This window comes from Lemur catta, chromosome 1 (assembly GCF_020740605.2).
Source record: "Lemur catta isolate mLemCat1 chromosome 1, mLemCat1.pri, whole genome shotgun sequence".
In the NCBI taxonomy this organism is placed as follows: Eukaryota; Metazoa; Chordata; class Mammalia; order Primates; family Lemuridae; genus Lemur; species Lemur catta.
In genome coordinates, this window is record NC_059128.1 from 189777088 (window position 1) to 189800438 (window position 23351).

General features: G+C 35.9%; 1 protein-coding gene and 2 pseudogenes across 2 annotated transcripts in view; 2 read left to right on the top strand and 1 right to left on the bottom strand.

The window, feature by feature from the left end:
• LOC123643216 overlaps positions 1-15930 on the top strand; it is a 72832-nt pseudogene extending 56902 nt beyond the window's left edge.
• The window catches only part of PPM1L (protein phosphatase, Mg2+/Mn2+ dependent 1L), a 263673-nt gene that overhangs the window by 112071 nt on the left and 128251 nt on the right, over positions 1-23351 (top strand). The window lies entirely within an intron of this gene.
• On the bottom strand, positions 18271-18419 carry LOC123631019 (annotated as a pseudogene).

The following is a 23351-nucleotide window of genomic DNA, read 5'->3' on the forward strand; positions in this document are numbered from 1 at the left end:
ATATTTAATGAAATGTGTTAATATATCCTGTGCCTTTAAAAAGATAATATATATACATAGCAATTATATACAAGGCTGCATAGTAGTATATTAAATGATCTGAGAAGTTCTGCAGTAAGTAACCAATATCTGTTTAACTTTATTTAGCCTGCATTTTCCTATAAATTCTTTTTTTTAAAAAAACTACATCCTGCATTACTATTGTTTTCCAGAATGTGTTTTGAGAAATGAAGGTCTACAAGCTGAAGGTAGAGTTAGAACACTGAGCTGGAAGCCAGGCAGTGAGTTAGGACAGAAAAATAGAACTTTTATGCCGCCTACTTCCAATAGATGACTTACTTTCTTGTTGTTGCCATAGGATGTGGCAAAGGATGTGGGGTGAGGGGGACAGAAGTTAGGGGAAAGAGCCTGGGATGGGGCCTGGGTTTGGGGGTTAGGCAGATATGGTGTGAATCCCAGCATGCCACTTACTGGTTATATGACCTTAGGTAAGTTACTATATTTTTCTAAGACTAAATTTCTTCATCTAAATCGAGGGAAGACATAGTTCCTATCCCTAAAGAATTTACTATCTCATTGAGGGGTGGGATTAGAAGACCTATGGTTATGTAAAAAGAATATGATTATTGGTTTAATAGATACATAAAGTGATTGGGGGTTTTAAAGGAAGGAGAAACCAGCCAGTTGTGAACAATCAAGAAAAAGGCTTTGTGGTGGAGCTTGCGTTTAGAAGACTTTGACATTTGGAGTCCTGTTACTGGGGAGCAAGTTCCAGGTAGAGCAAGAAGTAAGAGCAAAGGTATGGCGATGGGAAAGGAAAGATGTTTAAAGAATAACAAGTGGCCTCCCTCCTCCAGATATAGTAAGGATTAAGCAGTCCTTTAAACTTTGTGGCCTGTGTGCTCTAAGGAACCCAGTGGTACTGATAGTTTTAGCAGTGCTGATAGTGGCTTTTGAATAGACTAATGTATTTAATAATCACTGTGACACCATTGCCAAGTAAACAACCTTATACTTGAATAGAATTTAACTTTTGCTGGATGGTCACTGTACTAAGGGGCTAGTACACATATTTTAATCTGGCACAGAGCCCCCATGCAATGGAATAGGGCCATTTACATAAATATTTCAGATTTCTTCATTATACTCTCAGAATAATGTTGAGGGAGAGCTTATTAGATGGATAAGATTTTAACACCATTAAAGAAAGTAAAACAGGTTTCTTTACGTGTAAACTTCTCAGAAAGTTTACTGTGCTAATGTGCAGTGTGAGTCCCATGGAGGGAAATTTATGGCATTTCCCACACTTATTGGACCTCAACCCTCTGTTCCCTGAGTTCATATTAACATCTCCCCAAAAGATGTTCTCTTCCCATGATCAAGGTCAGGGTTCTCATTACCTGTAGAGCTTTTTCAAAAGGCAAATTCTATACTTCTCTTTTTCCTTACCCTTATCCCCTTCTAGCACATCTGGGGTAAGGGCAGGACATGAATTCAGATGGGTGGGAGTATTGTAGGCTTCCTGGTGATTCTGGTGATCTCCTGTTCACCAGACCTGACCTAAGGTATTAGAAATACTTGACATAAGGTATGGAAATGCTGTCAGTTGCGTGAACAGTTAAGGCCCACTCTCCTAATCCCCAATTGCTAATTTTTTTTGTGCAAAAAATCCTTTTAAGAAGCTGTGAAGAAAAATATAAATACAAATATGTAAGCAAAGGCAAAGTAGGTTATAGATCACTTCTAGAATAGCATCAGATCATTGGAATAGAGTGTAACATGCCTGGACTACTATCATGCAAAGGGAATAGGTTTTAGAATTTACAAGTCTATTTCTAAGCCTAATTTACTTTGGTATAGATATTTTAAGTACACATTAATGTGTCTTCAAACCAGACAATACAATGTGTAGAAAGCTTTTTGCTCCAGAATTTGGGTTTGATATTATGAAATGTAAATAAAACATATACATAATTTGGCTCAGAGTTATCAATGATCTGGTCTGTGACTAATATTGCTTCTCATTGCATGTCTCTCAGATTTTTAGCACTTTTTAAGAGACTAGAGAGAAGATAAAATTAAAAATTTTACTACATGCTATCATCTCTTAGGTTGAAGGAGGTTACAATTAATCATTAGATTCCTGGAATTCGTTGATAATAAAGAATAGAAATGATTATTCTTTTGACCATACAAAAATATATATATTTTTAAATCTATGTGTTTGGTATTTTGAAAAAGATCCCCATGTTAATTTTTCTTAATGGTTTTCAGGTAGAATGATATACATATCATATATATATGATTGTGACTAGGATACTATATTGTGCAATCATTGCATATTCTATACTTCGCTTTTTCTTTACCCTTATCCCCTTCTAGCACATCTAGGGTAAGGGTGGGACATGTACTCAGATGGGTGGGAGTAATGTAGGCTTAAATGTAATATCATGTAGTAAACCAATGAAGGCCATCTGCAGTATTTCTTGGAAGCAAAATGTCTTCACTTCCTCATTGAGAACCTCAAAATATATTGAACTTGTTTTCCTCTCATCATCAAAATGCACATACTTTCTGTTGGAAATGATAACATCTCTCCTTATATTTGTAATGGACAAACATTTTCTCTATACAGAAGGTAGGAAACCAATATAGGGAAATGCCTAGAGGAATGTGTATAGGTTGCCAAAATTTATACCTCCTCAGATGTTTCTAAAAGCATCATAAATAGCATATAGTGAATGCCTTCCCTCCAGCTGAGCTTCTGAAATAGCTCACTCAGCATTTTTGTTAAATAATATCCCTGGGACATGAACCAAATAGCATTTCCTATTCAGTCTCATCTGTCATTTTCCTTGTTTCACAAACCAGTCTCCAGATGTCAAAATATGAAGGTGAAAATGAATGAAATTGTTTTCACATCAGAATTTTCTAAATCAAATAGACTAAGATTATTTCTTACCCCCCATGCCCTAGTAGATTGGTCAGTGGTCTCAAAGTAAAGGCTTGCCCCCAGGAGTTTCTAGATCATCTTCAACCTCCATTGTAGTTTGAAACAAAAAATTATGCTGTTACTTGGATGCCATTTTAGCTGCATTATATAATTTGCTTTTGTAAATCTTGCCAGAGTAAAATTATGATGGGCCTTAGGTAATCATTGTATGCGGATGGTTTCTGACTTATGATGGTTTGACTTACAATTTTTCAACTTTGTGTGGTATGAAAGCAATACACATTCAGTGGAAACTGCACTTTAGATTTTAAATTTAGGTCTTTTCCCGGGCTAGCTCATCTCTTACCTGAGATATTCAACACTTTGTTATAAAATAGATTTTATGTTAGATGATTTTGCACAACTATAGGCTAGTGTAAGTGTTCTGAGGATGTTTAAGGTAAGCTATGGCTAAACTATGATGTCCAGTAGGTTAGGTGTATTAAATGCATTGTCAACTTAACAATATTTTCCATTTATGATGTGAGCATATAACCCCATTGTAAGTCAAGGTGCATGTGTACTTCTAGGACCTCTACAAATATTATACTGAAACTCTTTTGATATTTTAATATCTCTAGTGTTGCATTCTTGTACTTTAGATTTAGATTTATAAATCTAGAATTAGATCACTGATTTCTGTTTCTGTTGGAACCACTTATATGTAATATGAGCCTGGCTCCAAGGAGTGGAGGAAACATGTAAAAAGTGCACTGTGAAACACCATAGTGCTGTGTAGCTGTTGGTTATTACATTGGTTTTGTAGGGCTTGACTTATCTATTCTGTGTGTGTTTTAGGTTTCAAGTGTGTGTTTTAATACCAGAAAATGGCTCATGTAGTCTTTTGAATTGTCTCTGATAGAGCCAAAAGCTTGGGAATTAATAAACTCAGATAATTTTAGAAAAGAAGGACTCATTAATATTGTCTAGTTGAGTTGCTTCCTTTTTCAGAGGCCTAGAAAGATGAGGTGTCTTGTCCAAGATCACAAAGCCAGTTAGTGGCACAGCTGAGATGGAAACTCTGTAATCTCCAGATCCTCAGCTTATTTTTATTCTTCAGTATTGTTCATTCTTCAGGAATCTTATTTAGCAACAACATCAACAACCTCAAAACATGGTTATTTTGCCCATTTGGTTAATATACTCTTTTGGGTTTTTTTCGCACAAAAAATATACTCAATAACAAACCTGCCTTTAGCATTTTCCCATAATCAGGCATGATGATCAATTTCAAGTCTAGTGATTTTGACACTCTAGATTCTTGTGATATTTTATTTCACTTTGTAAGAACTTATTGGTTTATCTGTTTTGATTCTTTTTGCTAAGTTACATCTCGTCTGCTTTTTTTCTGCTATGGCTTTTATTAAAGTGTGCCTTGGAGAAGAAAAGGAATTTTTCATAGCTTTTATTCTATGTTACAGTCACATTATTGCTTAAGAACAAGGGTTAGATGTAACTTGGGACTTAACTGTGGTACAGCCTGACCCTGAATTTCATCTTCACATTGCTGAGCTGGTGGGAAAAGCTCTTGACTTGCCCTTGGAAGACCTGGCTGAGTTCTTGTAGTGCCACTTTTCACCCACTGTTTTACTTTGGGTCATCACTAACCCCTCTAAACCTGTTCCCTGATAGATAAATTGTGATTAGTACCGTTCTGTGTCTTAGAATGTGACCTTCATAGCAATTTTGAAAAATTGATAAAGGAATACTTTGTTTTGTTTGAGGCCCTTGATCCTTTGGGTATGTTCTTTCCATAGGGACATCAAGAATGCCACCCCAAACCCGCAGTGTCCATTAGTGCAGAAGAAGATGATGATGAACATATTTTATAAATTAAAAATGCATTCTAAAGTGGCCTAATATTGTTAGCAGGTACCCCCTCCCAAAGTTTTTTAATTGGTACCTTGGGACCAAGAAACTGCTCCACTCTTATTATTTGCTGTCCTTTCTTATCTTTTAAAATCTTACTCTTCCCTAAAGAGCCCTTTCAAATGCTGCTTCCTCTTTTAAGTTTCTCTGATTCCTCTTTCCCCTTTGACATTAGTTGGATATTATGTTTTTTTACCTAGTTCAGAACTAGAATGAAAGCAACTTCATACACTTCTTTCCTGAAGCATTTAGGAGAAGACCTTGCACATTATAGTTACTCAGTAATATTTGTTAAGTTGCTTTTGGGGGAAAATGTAGTTTTTAGTATTGTTTCTCAATTTCTTCCTTATAATTTTACTTTGAGTTATTTACTTAAAGTTTAAACAATAGTGTGGGGAAAAAAATCTTTAATTTCAAATGCCTTCCAGTATATGTTCTTTTATGGACTGAAATTTGAGAGGTTGGGGAAAAAAGTGGTATTTTAGAGGATTAAAATTTGTTTTATAAATCAATTGAGCTGTTCTTCTTTTTTGAAAAGCTTAATTTTTAAAAAATCTTATTTTTCAATTTTTATTTTTCTTTTTTCTCTAAGTGCTCATATTTAAGTATTATAAGTTAAGGACTTGGGCAAACTACTTTATTTTTTAAAAGGAAATATATTTCCATTTACTCATAGCAAACCAATTTTTAGGATAAAACTATTTTGTCTTAAAGACTGATGACATATTCAAGTTGGTAACCAGAACCTTCCTACCGCTTTTAGAAACTAAATACAGAAGCCATTGTGAGCAATGATGCTTCATATTTTGTTTTCTACTATTAGAGTCTTTTAAAATTGTAAAAATCATTCTTTAAAATATTGTGGTCAAAAAGAAAAGATGTTTATTGGCTGGGAGGCTTGTACTTCTGATAGCTTTGCCTAGAGTTATGATGGAAATTTTGACAGAATCATAACTCAAGTTGACATTAATGGAAATCACTTCATTATGATCTTGGATAGCCTTATAAGAAGGTTATTTGAAAATTTTAGATAGTAAGATGGTTCTGCGACTGAGTAGAAATAGTGCTTTATTTTTTGTATGTTAATCTTTGGATGTACTCTTCCTTTAACTGCTAACATTTGTTATATCTATAATGATTACTAGTCTAGTAACAGTGAATGGCTGACATTTCTGTTATTACTGACTTTGTAAAGATTCATTACTAGGTGATGACAGTGCTCTTTCTGTCTCTGACCTGGTGGTCCTCCTTTGGTTTTCTTAGTCTTCTGCCATGATCTCTTACTGCACCTGTGGAGTGGAGGTGGTTCTCATTAGCTGGTTCTTAATTCTAACATGAAGGAATGTGGAATAGGGCAAAGAGACCAAGAGAGCTGTATACTAGCACTGGGTCTGACACCTAATGATCAAATGACTTCTCCTCTCCATATTTCATTTTCTTGATTTGTAATATGTGCATTGGATTAGGCAATCTTAAAGATATGTTTGACTGTAAGATTCTATAATTCATCAAAATTCATCTGCCAGAATGGCACTGTGATAATTAAATAGACTGACAGCTGGATGCAGGGAAATGGCAGCACTAAAAGCTCCAGTCTACACTATCCTATCCCTGGTAACATTCATGTTTGCATATTTTAATAAAAATATTCTCAGCATCCCACCTCCACCCAATCACTCACTTAGCAAGAACCTTTCTTCCCCTTCACATTTTACAACTGTGTAATTTAATGAAATCCATTAGTACCAACAAAATGGAATAACAGTGATATTTAATATATGGCGTGTACCTTTAATATCTTTCTAGTATTTGAGAAACTAAAGGAAAGATTTTTAGCTTTTATGGAGGAAAAAATCACCCATCTTTATTTAATGGAGGAAAAAAAGACCTCCAGTAAAGACTAATATGCCATAATTGTCATTCACTTCACACTTGCTCCTCTTTTGGCATGCAGAACCTCATATATTCTTAAGCACGAAATGCAGGGTGACATATTAAATGAAGGATCATTCTGAAAAATGAAGTAGACAAAATGGCTTTATTCTTAAGGATAGTTGTTAAGTAAAAACCAAAATAATAGCTTATTCATAGCTATTTGGAGGTATTTGTTAAATCCAGAAAGGTGAGAGGGAAATCCAATAAATGTCAACACTGTTTGTCAGGTGGGGAGACTCACAACATCTCCTGAGGAATTTAATTTATATTAATGAGAAGTAAGACCTGCTTAAGGCTTTATCAGAGATTGCTCTGGTGTCAAATTTTAACGATCTAACTTCATGAAAAGGAGTCCCAACAAATTATCCAACAAGACAACCTCATATGTGATTGCTTTTTAATTGTGAGGCCTCAGTTACTCTGACCCTTGATGAACCATAGTCACATATTGGGGCTTCTTGAGGACTTGCCTCACCAATAGCCTTGTAGGGGGACCCAGTCAGCCAAGTGAGATTGTAACAATAAAGTTCTAATTCAGACATTATTGAAGACCTATAACTGAGGCAATGTGGGAGTGACTACAGTAACTGCTACCGTTTATAAACACTTACTGTGTACCAGCCTCCCTACTAAATATTTTATGTTCTCATTTTCTAATTTTTACAACAACTTTACAGAATTACAGAGGTGGAGAAGGAGACTCAGAGACATTAAGTAACTTACTCAAGATTATGTGTATTGCTAAGTAGCTAGCAGAACCAGGACGTTAGATCTGTTTGACTCCAAAATCCTCGGTTTTCCACGACTCACATTATCTTTTAAGTTTTTTTTCCTTAATCATCGAACCGCTAATCTCTCAGTGTTCATAATAGCTTCACTTTATCTAGCACTGGCTGTTGTTAGATTTGAGCTCCTGTCGTGTTCCCTGGTTCCCAGGACTGAGGAATGGTTACTGGTACCGAGTCGTCAGAATGAATAAGCAAGCCAAATAGCAAGATTTATTAAGGCACAGTACGTTCTGGAATGGGAACGGGTCTATCTCCGTGAGTGGAGAAGACCCCAGGTTTTTAACACATTTTTACTTTTATGTCCACGCCTCACGGTATGGTAAATGGTGGGCAGAATATTCATTTTGATTCGCAGAAGAGGGGTTGAGATTTCCTGGAACTGGGGACCCTCCCTTAACTCGTCCTTATAGGGTAACTTCCAGGGGCTGCCATGACATTTGTAAACTGTCATGGCGCTGGTGGGTGTGATTTTTACTGTGTTAATGAGGGTGGTTCACTTAAGGCCACAGCTTGTCTGTGCGCACGCCCCAAGGTGTATCTGCAGTTGGCCCGTCTCTTCTGTTTGTGGTTTTCTTACCCTCCTCTAATTGGCTGGCAACAGTATTGCTACCAAATCTCTCTCACCTTGCTGCTTCCATACCTGTTTCGCCTTCCTCCTGGTCCCTACCTAACACTATGTTGCAGATTCTGTGCTTGGTGTTTTATTATGTAAACCTACTAAATAGATGATACTAGCCCCATTTATGAGAGAGGGCTAAGGAGAGTTCAGCAGCTTGCCCATATTGCACAGCTAGAAATTGGCATGTCTAGAATTCTAACCTAGATCTGAACTTCCAAACCTATGCTCTTACCATTAAAGAACAGTGACTTTAACAGTGCTGTGCCCTAAGTTGGTACAAAGGTGTTAAAGCAGAGCCTTGACACTCTGGTAGCTGGAAAGTCCACTGGCTATAGATGAACATGGACTCTAGTGTCTGTAAAGTCAAGCAGAATAAATGTGAAATGAAATGATTTTTAAAAGGTGCTGGGGAAGTACAGAGGTAGGTATGATTAATGCCAAATAGGAGGTACAGAATGGTTTGACAATGAATTGGATTTTAAAATACAAAGAAGGAAAGGAAACTCATTTCAGGCTGAGAAACTAGTTTCCTCTTGAGTACAGCTTGGATCACATCCCTCAGGTTTGGGTCTATAGTGTTTTTGTTATTAATTTCAACGATTTGTGACTTTAGTTTTAATTTTCTCATTGGCTCATACCTTATTTAATGGTTGTCAGAATCTCTAATTGGTTAATTTTTTATTTATTAAGTTATTTTTATTTGTACTGCCTTTGAGTTGGAGGAAAATAACTGAACCATTTTTAATTTATGAATTTATTAAGATTTTCTATGTAGCTTATTAAGTGATCAATTTTTATAAATGTTCCACGGGTACTTAAATGAATATTTAAACATAGATACATTTTCTAAAGAGTTCCAAGGTACAAACCTGTTTATTAGTTAGGTTATTCTGATCTTCATATCTTTTTTCTTTGTCTGATGAGCTAACAAATCCTGAGATAAGGATCTCCCACTGGTATTTTGGGTTCATAGACTTTTTCTCACATTTGTTAGTTTTTACTTCATATAACTGATGCTGTGTATAGAAGTTTGTGATTATTATGTCTTCTTGGATTATACCTATTATCAATATAAAATATCCATATTTGCGCCATTTAATTTTTTTGCTTTAAATTTACTCTGACATCAATATTGCCATAGCTAATTTTGTTTATATACCAGATACATTGTTGCCCACATTTTGCTTTAGAGTTGTCTTTTATATTAACAGTTTTTTGCTCAATCAGATGGTCTTTTAAAAAATTTAACCAAAAAATATTTGTTTTGATTACTCATGTGGTTGGTTTTATTCCTGGCATTTTATTTTGTGTTTTCTGGTGCTTTTTTGGTATATTTTATTTTAATCTCGTTTTCTTTCTTTGACTTTGTTGATTTTTTAAAAAATGCTTGAAAACTGTATATTCTTTTTCTTTTTTACAAGTGGTGGCCTTTTAATCAATATCTATATACTTCATTATTATAAAAAATGAAAATATCTGTAACCTCTGACAGAACAAAAAATATTTAGCATGTTTTAATTTATCCTTTCTTCTTCCCCTTCCTTCAATACTTCAAATGTTTTACACAAATAATCTGAAATTTTATTCCACATCATTATCTACATAGGTGTATTTTACCTGCGTGTTTTGTCTCTTTTAAAAACATTTTCTTAACAATTATATAAAACTTTACAGCCACACTACAATAATTGTATATATTTAACTTTTGAGTTTTACTGAGTTCATTGCTCACCACCATTTCATTCCTGCTTTAATACTTATTTCTTGAATTTTTTGTTTGGATTAATTTCACATGTTGCTGGAGTATTTTCTCAAGTAATTTTTCGAGAACATGTAAAGGTATGGACAGTATCATTGGTATCACCAGTGACTTCCACATTGCTATAACTGATGATCAGTTCTTTGTCCTCATCTTACTTAAGCTCACTGTAGCAATTGACAAATGATCACTTTCTTGTCTTCCTTTGGCTTCTAAGATGCCAATTTCTTTTGGTTCTTTTAGCTTACTGGACACTATTTCTTTGCTAGTTTTGTTCATTCCCCAGTTTTTTTTTCTGTTTGAGTAGGGCTAATTCCTCAACTCTCTTTCTTCTATTTACTCTCATTCCCTAGTGAGCTCATCAGGCTCATGGCTTTAAATGTTATCTGTATAAATCCAAAGTTTACAACCTTAACTCAGACATCTCCTATGAATGCACATATCCCATCGTATACTTTATATCTCAGACTTAACGGGCTTAAAACTGAAGTTCTGATCCCCCCTGCCAAACCCTGAACTTTCCTAAATATTATTCATCTTAAGTGGAAATTCTAGCATTCTAGTTGCTCAAGCCAAAAACTTTGGAGTTACCCAGTTTATCAGGCAAAATAAAATCTTGGGATTATAAAATTCATTGGGAAATCTTGTAGGTTCTACCTTCCAAAATATATCCAGAATTAAATCACTTATTATTACCTCCCTAGTTACTACCGTGATCTCAGCCACTATTATCATTGCTGTTATTACATAGCCTCCTAGCTACTTTCTGCATTGTCATCTTTAGCCCTACAGCCCATTCTCCAGCACAGTAGCCAGTCAGCATCCACTTCACTAAGAGTAAAAGCTGACTCTGTTATAATGGCCTACAAGATCTGCACCCACCCTCAACTCTAACTCATCTTCCCCTAAAACTCTCCTCCTCACCTACTTTTCTTTAGCTACATTGGTCTCTTTGTTGTTTCTCCATCACAGCAAGCATTTATTTGAAGGCCTTTGCACTTGCTGTTTCTTTCCCCAAATGCTTTTCCCCAGTTTTCAATATGGTTCAACTTACTTCGGGTCTCTGCTCAGAGGTCGCCTTATCTCCAGTGCTTGAACATGCCTCATGTGATATAGTTCCTTAGTACATATTTGTTGATGTCTGTGCACAGTGGAAAAATGTCTTTTATTGTGCCAGAGTCAAATATTTTGTCTTAATCCTTTTTCTTAGAACTCTGATCAGACCAATTGTTTTTTGAGACAGAGTCTTGTTCTGTTGCCCGGGCTAGAGTGCCACGGCATCATCATAGCTCACAGCAACCTCAAATTCCTGGGCTCGAGGGATCGGCCTGCCTCAGCCTCCCAAGTAGCTGGGACTACAGGTGTGCACCACCACACCTGGCTAATTTTTTCCGTTTTTTTTTTTAGTTGTCCAGGTAATTTCTTTCTATTTTTAGTAGAGATAGGATCTCACTGTTGCTAAGGCTGGTCTTGAACTCCTGACCTCAAGTGATCCTCCTGTGTCGGCCTCCCTAAGTGCTAGGATTACAGGTGTGAGCCACCATGCCCAGCATGATCAGACCAATTGTTAAGAATCTTTTGGGGAAAATTGTCTGTGTTACCTCATGAGGTGGGAAAAATTCCTTCTGTGCTGGTTTTGGGTGGCAGGCAACTTTGCACTAATCTGTTTTTGCATAAGTTGATGTCATTTGTTCATTTTGTCCAAAAAATTCTTTAAGATTTCTGATTTACTTATGGTTTCCTGATTTTTCAATGCCACATTCTTTTATAATTATTTTTTGTATTATTTTCATCATTTCCATAGGATTTTTTTTTTTTTTGAGGACAGTGCCTCACTTTGTTGCCCCAGCTAGAGTGCAGTGACATCATCATAGCTCACTGCAACTCAAACTCCTGGGCTCAAGTGATCCTCCTACCTCACCCTCCTGAGTAGCTGGGACTACAGGCATGTGCCACCATGCTTGGCTTATTTTTCCATTTTTTGTAGAGATGGGGCCTTGCTGTTGCTCAGGCTGGTTTTGAACTCCTGAGCTCAAGCAATCCTCCTACCTCAGCCTCCCATAGTGCTATAGGATTTTTAACAAGGATTAGAAGCAAATGTGTAGGCTCAATTTTGAATCTTTAAAAGAAAAATACATACAATGTATTTGGCTTTCATCATTCACAATATCTATCCATTTGAAAAATTAAACATTTCTCTGTATGTATGTTTCTGCGTATTTATGTACATTTTAATTTATTAAGTCTAATGACAATCCTAGGTGGTACACATGGATTTTCAGAACCTATTCCAATAGTTCCACAGCACTGGAATTTGGAAACCACTGCTATGAATATATAATATAATACAAACATAGTCATTGTGAATGGTAGACACATTGGTATCCCTAAAGAGTAGAGTAAGATTCATTTTCATCTAGAGGAACCCAATCCTCTTGTTTCACATTTGAAAATAATCTTAGGTCATTCTTTGATATTATTCTTAGAGAATTCAGAGTAAGAAATACAGGTGCAGCAGAAGAAATGGATAGGCAGCTCTACAGAGATGTTATAAAGATAACATTTTCCTTCATGTTCGCAGACTATAGAGAAATGGTTGACAAGAGAGCTTGAAAGGTACTGTTCTAACATAGATGTGAGCCATGCTTATTTATGATACCTATTTTGCTTTTTCATTTTCATTGTTATTGTCAAAATAAGACCAATGTTCTTCTCTATTGATTGGATTTCTGGACACAGTTCACACTCAAACAGTTCTATGATACTGAGTATTTCAGTGATTTCTTTTTTGCATGTTTTGTGATCCTTCTGAATATGAATTTAGCATGTCCTAAAAATGAATTTTGGAAGGAGACAGTTCTTTTTTCAAAAATAGTCTTGTTTTTAAATTTATTTTTCTATATATTTAATTTTCCTTCCAACATTTTTAGATTGAACCATCAGACAAAAAAGACTTTTTCACAACTGTGTGGGTAACTTTGTACTGCATCTGCTATGTTAGCTGTGGACTCTCCTTCTTCCTTTGCCCTCCATACATACACCCATTAAGATGTTTATCTAGCTAGACTAACACTGAATACTAGAGCTTGCAAAGTTAGAGAACTGAGAGCCTTTGGATCCCATCTCAGTTACTCTGAAAGCATGAGAGAAAGGGCATAGATTCTGGAAGCAGACAAACAAGTTTGGACCCTGCCCCGCTGCCTGTGAACTCACTTGTGAGACCTTGGACAAGTTAATTAACCTCTTAAGCCTCACTTACATATCTGTAAAAGGGTGGATAGTAATACCTACCTTGTTAGATTGTTGTGAAGACTAGAGACAGTGACATGAAATTCATTGCCCAAGGTTAGGTATGGAATAGTAGCTGTGCCAGTCAGGGTTCTCCAGAGAAATATGTATCTATATCTATCTATCTATCTATCTATCTATCTATCATCTATCTATCTAATGAGATTTATTTTAATGAATTGGCCTGTATTTATGGGAGCCGACAAGTCCAAAATCTGTAGGGCAGGCTAGAAACTCAAGTAGGATTTTTTATTATAGTCTTGAGTAAGAATTCCTGGGAAAACTCAATTTTTGCTCTTGGATAAGACCCACTCACACTATAGAGAGTAATATCTTTTACTTAAAGTCATCGGTCTGATTGTGATGTTGATCACATCTACAAAATGCCTTTACAGCAACATCTATCTATACTAGTGTTTGACCAAACAACTGATCACCATAGCCTAACCAAGTTTACATATAAAATTTACCATCATAGTAGATATTTAACAAATGGTAGCTGTTATTTTTAAAGATGATGTTTTATATTAATTGGACTATCATTTTTATTTAGGAAACATTTATTAAGGGTCTACCATATACCAGGCACTGTGCTAGGTATATGTGTGTGCATGTATGGGTGTGGGGGAAAGGGAGGAGGGGTAAAGATGAATAAGATATACCTCTTGCTTTCTTGGAGTCTATATTTCAATGGAAGAAGTCAAAGGGAAATTATAATATACTAGGAATTATAGATGGATATATAATATAAAATATATATGCTATTGGTACATATTTATAACTATACTATATTTATCTTTGTAAAATTCTATCCATCCATCCATGCTTCCATCCATCCATCTAATCAGCAAAGCCTTGTTTCCATCTTTGGCTCCAGTTGAAGGGAAGAGAAAAATTGTCTGAATGAAATAACTCTGAATAAGCATTGGTTTACGTCAGTAGGGGAATGAACCTCTACCATGATTATAGTGAGCCAGGCAGCTTTGTTGTTTTAAAAAGGTGTTGCTAAGACCCTCTTCAGAAGTAAAACATGAGTGAAATAATTTTTCTGTGTGGACCCAGGCTAAAGCTCTACTCTCCTATAGGTTTTATGATGTTGTTCTAGATAATATGTACTGTTAAATTATGGCTCACCCATATAATAATATATTATGAGACTGTTAAGTAATTTAAAAAGAATGTTTGATATTCTTAACAATTTGTCAGGTAGGGGAAAATGAATGTAAAATGGTACTTAGTATAATCTTTATATGCATTGAAAAAGACTGGAAGAAAATACACCCAAAATTTTACAGTAGCTATTTTTGGGCAGGGGGATTATAGTTGGTCTTGATTTACTGCTTTATATGTTTCTGTATTTCTCAAGTTTTCTTATTTGAATGTCTTTTACTTTTATGTCTGAAAAATATGTGATTGAAGGAGAGCAATTAAGTTTCTTTGCTGTAGTATATGCTTAAGCAAAATAATGTGAAAGCTACCTGTATTTATAAAATGTCTTGGTATTTAAGTACTATAGCACTTGGCATTACTAAATTCAGAAAAGGAAAGATAGGCACCATATATAGATTTTTGTAAGCTTTTTGAATTGGCAGAGATGCATGGGAGAGAGACTGTTTACCAAAAGCCAAACAGCTTTATTAAAAAAAAAACAAACCTCACTCCTTAGAATTTGTAGGACTGATGGATAATGAGAGGATCCATCTTTCACTTTATAATGAAAAGATCTCTAGGGTATTAAAAAAATTGATGTTTTCTAGTGAACTTGAAGAAAGCTAGAAGAGGAAACTGGGTACTGTGTGAATGAACAAGAATTTGTTTGATTGCTGGTTATCTACTCCAACCTAGCCCTTCTAGGTATGAGGACAATTGGATAGTGGGTGTGGTATACCATCCAGGGTTTTAAAAAGTGTTTTCAAAACGTGGTCCTCTGACCAGCCACACCAGCATCAGCACCACCAGGGAACTTGTTAGAAAGGCAAGGTCTACTGGCCTGGGAGGGAGGACTTGGTGTTTAAGAAGTCCTCCAAGCGAAAAATAAATTAAGTCTCTTGTAGACAGGAAAAAAAAAAAGTTGCCCTCCCAGTGATTCTGATGTATGCTAAAACTTGAGGACCACTGTTCTATAGAAGGCGGGTTTTAACCTGAAGTTTAATGTCTACACTGTTCTTCTCCATTCTTTGCTGTTAGAAAGTCTTTCCTGTAAAATTATGATAGGAAAGAGATATTTCATATCTTTTTACTCTGATATTTGCAACATCTGGGTGAGGTTGCAAAGGAAACTAAGGCATAAAAAACTTACATAAACATTCAAGTTAAAAAGTAACCACTTGGGCAACTTTCCAGCTATCTATTTCAGTACCACGGCACCCTCCAGTCTTCAGCATACCTGGTGCAATCCCCAGTGGCACTAATGTGAGTTCCTCAGCCCTCAGGGTGCTCTTCCAGCAAAACAGTGGCCATCAGGGCAGGAGGATCTACTCTCCAGCAGAGGAAAAATGCCAGATGTGGAACAAGAAATGCAGGCTGCATGACCTTTGTGGGCACTGCAGAGATGTGATGATTCTGCATAGAAGATTCACCTGGGCTCAAAGTTGGCCACATTCCAGTATTGGTTATGCATCTTCTGTTCATTGCTTCTGTATTTATGTTGTGTATTTGGGGCAAGTATACTTGTTTGTAGATTCAGTTATCTGAAGAGGAAGGAAAAAACTCAACATATCTTGGACCAAAAGTATAGTGAGTTTCTGTTCATGAGAAAGAAATTTTCTGTAAGCTTACTGTTTTATAGGGGACTTAACAAGAATTGGTTTTGGCCGGGTGCGGTGGCTCACGCCTGTAATCCTAGCATTCTGAGAGGCCGAGACAGGAGGATCATTTGAGCTCAGGAGTTCGAGACCAGCCTGAGCAAGAGCGAGACCCTGTGTCTACTAAAAAAAAAATAGAAAGAAATTATCTGGACAACTAAAAAATATATAGAAAAAATTAGCTGGGCATGGTGGCACATGCCTGTAGTCCCAGCTACTCGGGAGACTGAGGCAGAAGGCTTGCTTGAGCCCAAGAGTTTGAGTTTGCTGTGAGCTAGGCTGAGGCCACGGCACTCCAGCCCAGGCAACAGAGTGAGACTCTGTCTCAAAAAAAAAAAAAAAAAAAAAAGAGTTGGTTTTGAAGAATTGGGTTTTTTTCTTTGGCTAATAAACTTTTTAATTCATTTATACCAAGTTTAATTGCTGATGCCTCACTGCTAGGGCCTTTAGTTGTTCCCCCTATAGATTTACAAGTAAATTTATAGGAAATAAGTCTTGTAGAGATTGTGTTCTTTGTTGGACTGACAGTTCCTTATGTAATATGACCATGTGGTTATTTAAATCCAAGATGCTGTAATTGGCCGTGGCTTATTTTCTTCTAGGTATTTCTCTCTTGGTGATTGTTATTTTGGGTATTCTGTGGTTATCAAGGAATATGCCTATGACTCCATCAAGCAGATCTGTGTCCAAAGGCAGCCAGTATCCAGGGGAACAGTCAAAGAAATCAGAAACCAGAAATGTTGGATGAAATGTTTGTTCATTCAGATCTTTGTCTTTAAAACCATAGATAATATTTTGCCTCTTCTTTCTCCAAGTTCTTAATTTTATGACCAGGGGTTTGAAAGGATTCATTTGGTAAATTGGGTTTATTAGATAAAATTATATTTTCATTTTGAAAAAAAAATAACTGCTTAACTGAATATTCTACTGTTGTGAAGGCAGTATCAGAAACAGAATCAGGTCTTCAAATTCTAGATTCAGAACTCTATTCACAGCAACAATATGCGCTCAGACTTCCTTGTCAACAAACTGACAAATTGAAGTAATTAATCATGGAAGATTTTTGTTAATGTTTTTGTTCTGTTTTTCTTTTAATTATTCAAAGTTTAATTATTGTTTGGTTGTTTGTACTATTACATCTCTTTGCTGTTTATTCTTAGTTCTAGGTAACCTATACTGGCAAAGAAAAGCTTTTGGTGACCTTGTGGCGAGTCTAGGAAACCAAGGCTCTCTAGCAATTGCTTTTTAACTGAGCCCTCTCTTACTTTCAAAAAGCTAAGACAAATTGAAATAAGTGCTTTCAGATGTTTATTTGATTTCACTTTTACTTTCTTTTGAAATTATATTTATTTTCAAATAGCTGTGGTGAAGTGAAACCTAACAAAAAATCAAGAACATGGTGTTTGAAGACAAAAAATTCAGTTGAGATTTAGGATAGTACATTATGTGTATTAAAAAAATACTGAAATACATGCCACTTGGAGCAAATAGGTAAGGTGGGGCAGCAGAAACTCAGAGTGTTCCAGAAGTTGAAATGGATGGAAAAATCATAAGCTAAAGCAGTTTATCAGCCAGATGAATTAATTTCTTGAACAAAATGGATATATAGTTTATTTTTGAACAATGTGGGGTTTAGGGGGTTCCAACCCCATATGCACTAGAAAATCTGTGTATAATTTTTGACTCTCCAAATACTTAACTACTAATAGCCTACTTTTGACCAAAAGTCTTACCTATAATATACATAGTTGATGAACACATGTTTTATGATATATGTATTATATATATATACTGTGTTACTACAACAAAGTAAGCAAGAGAAAAGAAAATGTTATTAAGAAAATCATGAGGAAGAGAAAATATATTTACTATTCATTGAACGGAAGTGGATCATCATGAAAGTCTTCATCCTCTCTGTCTTCATGATGAGTAGGCCGAAGAGGAGGAAGATGAGGGATTGGTTTTGCTGTCTCGAGGGTGGCAGACTAGGTGGAAGGGGAGGCTGGAGAGGCAGGCACACTGGGTATAACTTTTATTGAAAAAAACCCACGTGTAAGTGAACCTATGCAGTTCAAACCTGTGTTGTTCAAGGGACAACTGTATAATATATATCTTATCAGAGCAAGGTTTTCTTGTGTTAATACCCATTAGAAGAACAGGCTTTAAAAACAATAACAACAGCACTCATTCCAATGTTAGCGTTATATTTTCTAAATTTGAAGTTCTGTGTTTTGGGATTAAATTGCTCTTCGAATGACAGAAGGTAACCAAAAGAAACCTGCTAATTATGTTTTTTACTTTTCATAATACCTTTTCAAATAATTTGTTTTTACACTTGATCTTAGCCAAAAGGCTGAGAAGCAATCAAATATTTGTTTTTAATTAACTCTCATATGGCATATAAGTTCTGGTTCTTAACCTTTCTATCAGCAGAATTTTAATTCTAGGCATTTTCTCCTCTTTTTTTCCTCCTTTTACATTTAAATCTACCTCTTAAATTTATTTTTAATTTGATAAGGGAAGGTGTGATTTTTGTAGCAGAATGAAATCTCATATCAACCCTTTGTTGACTTTTTCTCATAAAAGCAAATGATCTCAGTTTTAAAAACATTTTCTATTTCCATATAAGCACCACTACCTATGCTTTAGAGCTTATCCTAGGCTGTGAAGTCCAGAGTAAATGCTATATCTTGGACAGGATTTGATTTAGAGATTTTTGTGAACTGGGACAAGGAGGTAATGAGGCAAGAATATTTTTTGATATCCTAGGAATCATCTTTTTCCTATTCTTTTGTTCTGTAGATAAGGCCTGGAGCTTCACCCTAACCAGATAATTAACACATTTTTATATTAGTAACCTCATCATCATCATAATCAACAACAATGACATTTATTTAGCACTTACAATGTGCTACACACTGTACTAGGTGATTTATATATATTGTCTGATTTATTTTCATAGTAATCCTACTGCAAAAGGGATATTATTGTCTCCATGTTAGAAGGGAACACAGAAGCTCAGAGAGGTTAGCAACTTGCCCATTGTCACAGTTAGAAAATAACAGGTCTGAGATTTGAACCAGGTCTGCCAGATTTCAGAGCTCAAGCTCTTAAACATTAGGCTGTAATATTAATATTTCCTAAGAGATTCATTATGCTCCCAGCAAAAAAAATTTCAGAACATGATATATTGGGAAATAGGGACAAAATCCAGATCTGAAAATTATTTTAGGAGATTACCATTTAGAATAGTATACTTATATTTCTAGAAAGAGAAAGCTGAGGCTTAGAAAAGTTACAGAACATGCTCATGTTCACACAAATAGTGTGGGGTAGAGCTGATCTAGAGCCCTGTGCTTTTGGCGTCGAGAACAGTGCTGTCTCCATCCCCCTTGATTTATCTGTCCTCCATGGTAAGTGAGTATTTAGAATAATTCCAGTGTGGAAGAGGAACAGATGGTAAGGGTGTGACTATGGACTATTACGTTGGGAAGATGAGCTCAAGCCAATGGACCAAATTCTTACAGACCTTTTCTTTTAAAAAACATCAGTACTATATTGCTGATAGATGCCCTTATAAATAGATCGTTTCTACCAAGTCCAATTGCAGTAGCTTATTATCATCTACATGTTATATTAAGGGAATGGAGAGGGAGAGTGGGAGAGGGAGAACAGAGAGAGAGAGAGAAAGAGAACAAGAGAGAGAGAGAGAATATGAATATTTTTCATGATACGAGAGATTCCCTGTGCTATTCCTGGAGCCAGCCTGAGATGTAACATGTGAATCTGCTGTTCCTCAGTCATCTTGGTTGCCGTGTTGTGAGCTTCTTGTCATGCTGGGTGTGATTTTGGTGTTGAAAGATATATGATTTTGTACAACATGGTCCAACTTCTTCTCTTGGTTAACAGGAGAAAAATAAAGATCTGTTCTTGTACTGGAGGAAGCATGGGCTGAGTTGGACTCAGAGATGTTATAATCTTCATTTCCATGAACCTCTCTAAGGGATATTAGGTTGATTTTGACTGCATGATTTGCTAACCTAACCTCATATAAGGCTACTCTATTGAATTTATTTTTGCATTTCCCTACCAGTTCTAATATATAACAATGTCTCTCTGAGTAAGTGTTTTTCCCATTGTGGTCCTATTTTGATACCACTATCTAATTATAAAGAATATGTTCTGCCAATTGGTTATTTCAATCTCACTATACTCCCAACTGAATCCTGTTCACCTTGGAACATTATGTTCTTACAGGCTGATACTGATTCATTGATAAGCTCAGAATATCAACCTTCCAGTCACTTGAATATCCATCTAATAGTTCTGAGACATATATTTTATTTAACTAGTTTTTTGGTGACACCCCCCTCCATCATTGATGTTAAGGTTGCAAATCAGTAACTTCTGGGATTATCTCCTTTTAATAGTCATAATCAAAATCATAATTGTAATATATTTATAATTTCTATACATTGCAAGTCCTTTGTTTTAAACAGTTATAACAAGTGATCATCAAGAGCTAATGCAATTTCTTTTAGTATTCTAAAAGCAAATCATCAAAACCTACAAATTGAAACCTATCCAACTTTTTATGTTATCTTTCATTAGTTCTTTCCCTTCCTTAGTCCAACACAGTTATCTATTCTTAAAATTCTAGTATTGATTAACCCCATTCCCATTTGCTTTATAATGGGAATTGTAAAACTAGAGAAAACATATTTAAAAACCTTTTAGAAATTATATTTTTTCTAAGACAAATTTCTCTATTTGAATCCTTTCTTTTATTTTTTAATTTCTCATTTAAGCCTTTTAAAGTCTTAGCCTAGTTTTTCTTTATTAATTAGTTTTAGCCTCTCATTTCTTTGTTGTTTTCTTTTGAGCTTGTATTCATTGAATAATTCCTAATTTTGGCTATTAATAGATTTCTTTATATTCCCTTCTCCTTCTTAATATATTTTTTTTTAATCAAAGACCACATGTTCTGATGTTTTAAAAATTTATATTCTTCCCTTGTTGCTCTCCTATTAGTTTCTGGATATTGTATTTCAATAGGAACATCAATTTCTAAAAAATGGATGACATGTCTAGATCAATATATATGTTAGTTATCTATTTCTGCCTAACAAATTACCATAATAGGTAGCAGCTTAACATAACAAACATTTGTCTCACAGTTTTGGTGGATTAGGAATCAAGGCACAACTTACCTCGATGCCTCTGGCTCAAGATCTCTCCTACGGTTACAGTCAGGTATTGGCTACGGCTGGAGGCTCATCTGAAGGCTTAACTGGAGGAGGACCCACTTCCAAGCTTATTCATGTGGTTGTTGGCAGAATTTAATTCCTTGTGGGATGTTGGACTCAGGGCCTTAATTCCGCACTGTTTGTTGGCTGGAGACCTCCCTCAGTTCCTTGTCACATGAGCCTCCATAGGGCAGCTTACAACATGGCAGCTGGTTTCCTTCAGAGCAAGTGAGTGAGAGAGAGCAAGACAGAGTGCACAAGAAGGAAGCTATTGTCCTTTTGTAACTCCAGAATCATTACCTCAGCTATGCTCTGTTTGTTAGAAGCAAGTCACATGATCCAATTCATAGTCAAGGGGAAGGGTTATACAAGGGCATAAATACCAGGGGCCAGGGATTATTGGGAACCATCTTAGTGGCTGCTTACTGCTGTGTGTGTTTTAGGATCAGAAAATGATACATAGTTGGAGGCAACAAAAGCAGATCTTTCCTGGAACATGAAAGGCATGGGACATGAAAGACAGTAAAAATAAAAGTTTGAAATAGTATCTTGGGTTACAACAGTAGAACAGTAGCAGAGCTTTGTAAAAATGTAGATAGTGTAGTTTAGGATAAAAATTAAAGAAAAGTTTCTTCTCAATATTAATTCCAGTCTACTTACTTTCATTTAACTTCTGCTCATTGAAGCTACCTAGCTTTTTAAAAGTAGGTAAAACAAATCACGTCAAAAACTAAGAATAACCATGCAATATACGTTCAGGAATTTATCATAACACTATTTTAAAAGACTTACTGGCATACATTTTTCTTTCCTCTCAAGTTTATATTTTTATTTGCTACGTACTTCTTCATTTCTCTCAATTGGCAATATAGTATCTTCCTTCTTGGGTGTATAAGGGTATTACTTTTAATTGCTGAAATTTTTCTTTTCATAAACTATGTTGCCAATTTCCTTTTTAAGTATTGTCACTATGTTTACTGAATGACTGCTTACTGAGGTGTGGCACAGTTAAGGAAAACCAAAAAGAGATAGTGAGGCTCTTCTGGGCTAGCAACAGTGGAAGCTGTCACTATCCCAAGTCTGTAGAGGAAAGAGGAAAAAATTGTGTTTACTGGAAACCAGCAAGAGCTGAAGATATGAGAAAGGGACTGCCCAACTTAAGCAGGAAGGCAGTCCCTGCTTGTGGCCTGGCAGGGAGGAATCCAAGGAGATAAATATACCAACTTTGTTCTCCTCCAGCCTCGGATCTCTTGCCTCCCATTGGCTAAACCCAATGAGAAGCCCCAAGGCTAGGGCGCCGAGTAGGCCATGCAAATCAGCCTCTCAGAGCAGAGCACAGCACAGAACAGAAGGATAGAGAATGATTCTGAAGGGGCAAAAGGAGAATATTCAGCAAAAAAGAGTCTTTTTATTTCTTTTTATTGTCTGTGTGTGAATATGAGCCTATTTGAATGTACCCACTAACTTTGAAAGTTTTGAGTTTTTGCTAGTCTTTCTTTTGTGTTTTTATTTCAGCATATTACAGGGGTACAAATGTTTAGGTTATGTATATTGCCTTTGCCCCACCCGAGTCAGAGCTTCAAGCCTGTCCATTCCCCAGATGGTGCACACCGCACCCATTAGGTGTGTATGTACTTATCCCCTCCTCCCCACTCCCATCTGCCTGACACCTGATGAATGTTATTACTGTATGTGCATTTAAGTGTAGATCAGTTAAAACCAATTTGATGGTGAGTACATGTGGTGCTTGTTTTTCCATTCTTGTGACACTTCACTTAGTAGAATGGGTTCCAGCTCTATCCAGGATAATAGAAGAGGTGCTATATCACCATTGTGTTTTGTGGCTGAGTAGAACTCCATGCTATACATATACCACATTTTGTTAATTCACTCATGTATTGATGGGCACTTGGGTTGTTTCCATATCTTTGCAATTGTGAATTGTGCTTTCTATTTGAATGACTCCACAAGGATTACAATCAACTCTTCAAGAAACTTGGCTGTAGGCCGGGCATGGTGGCTCACGCCTGAAATCCTAGCACTCTGGGAGG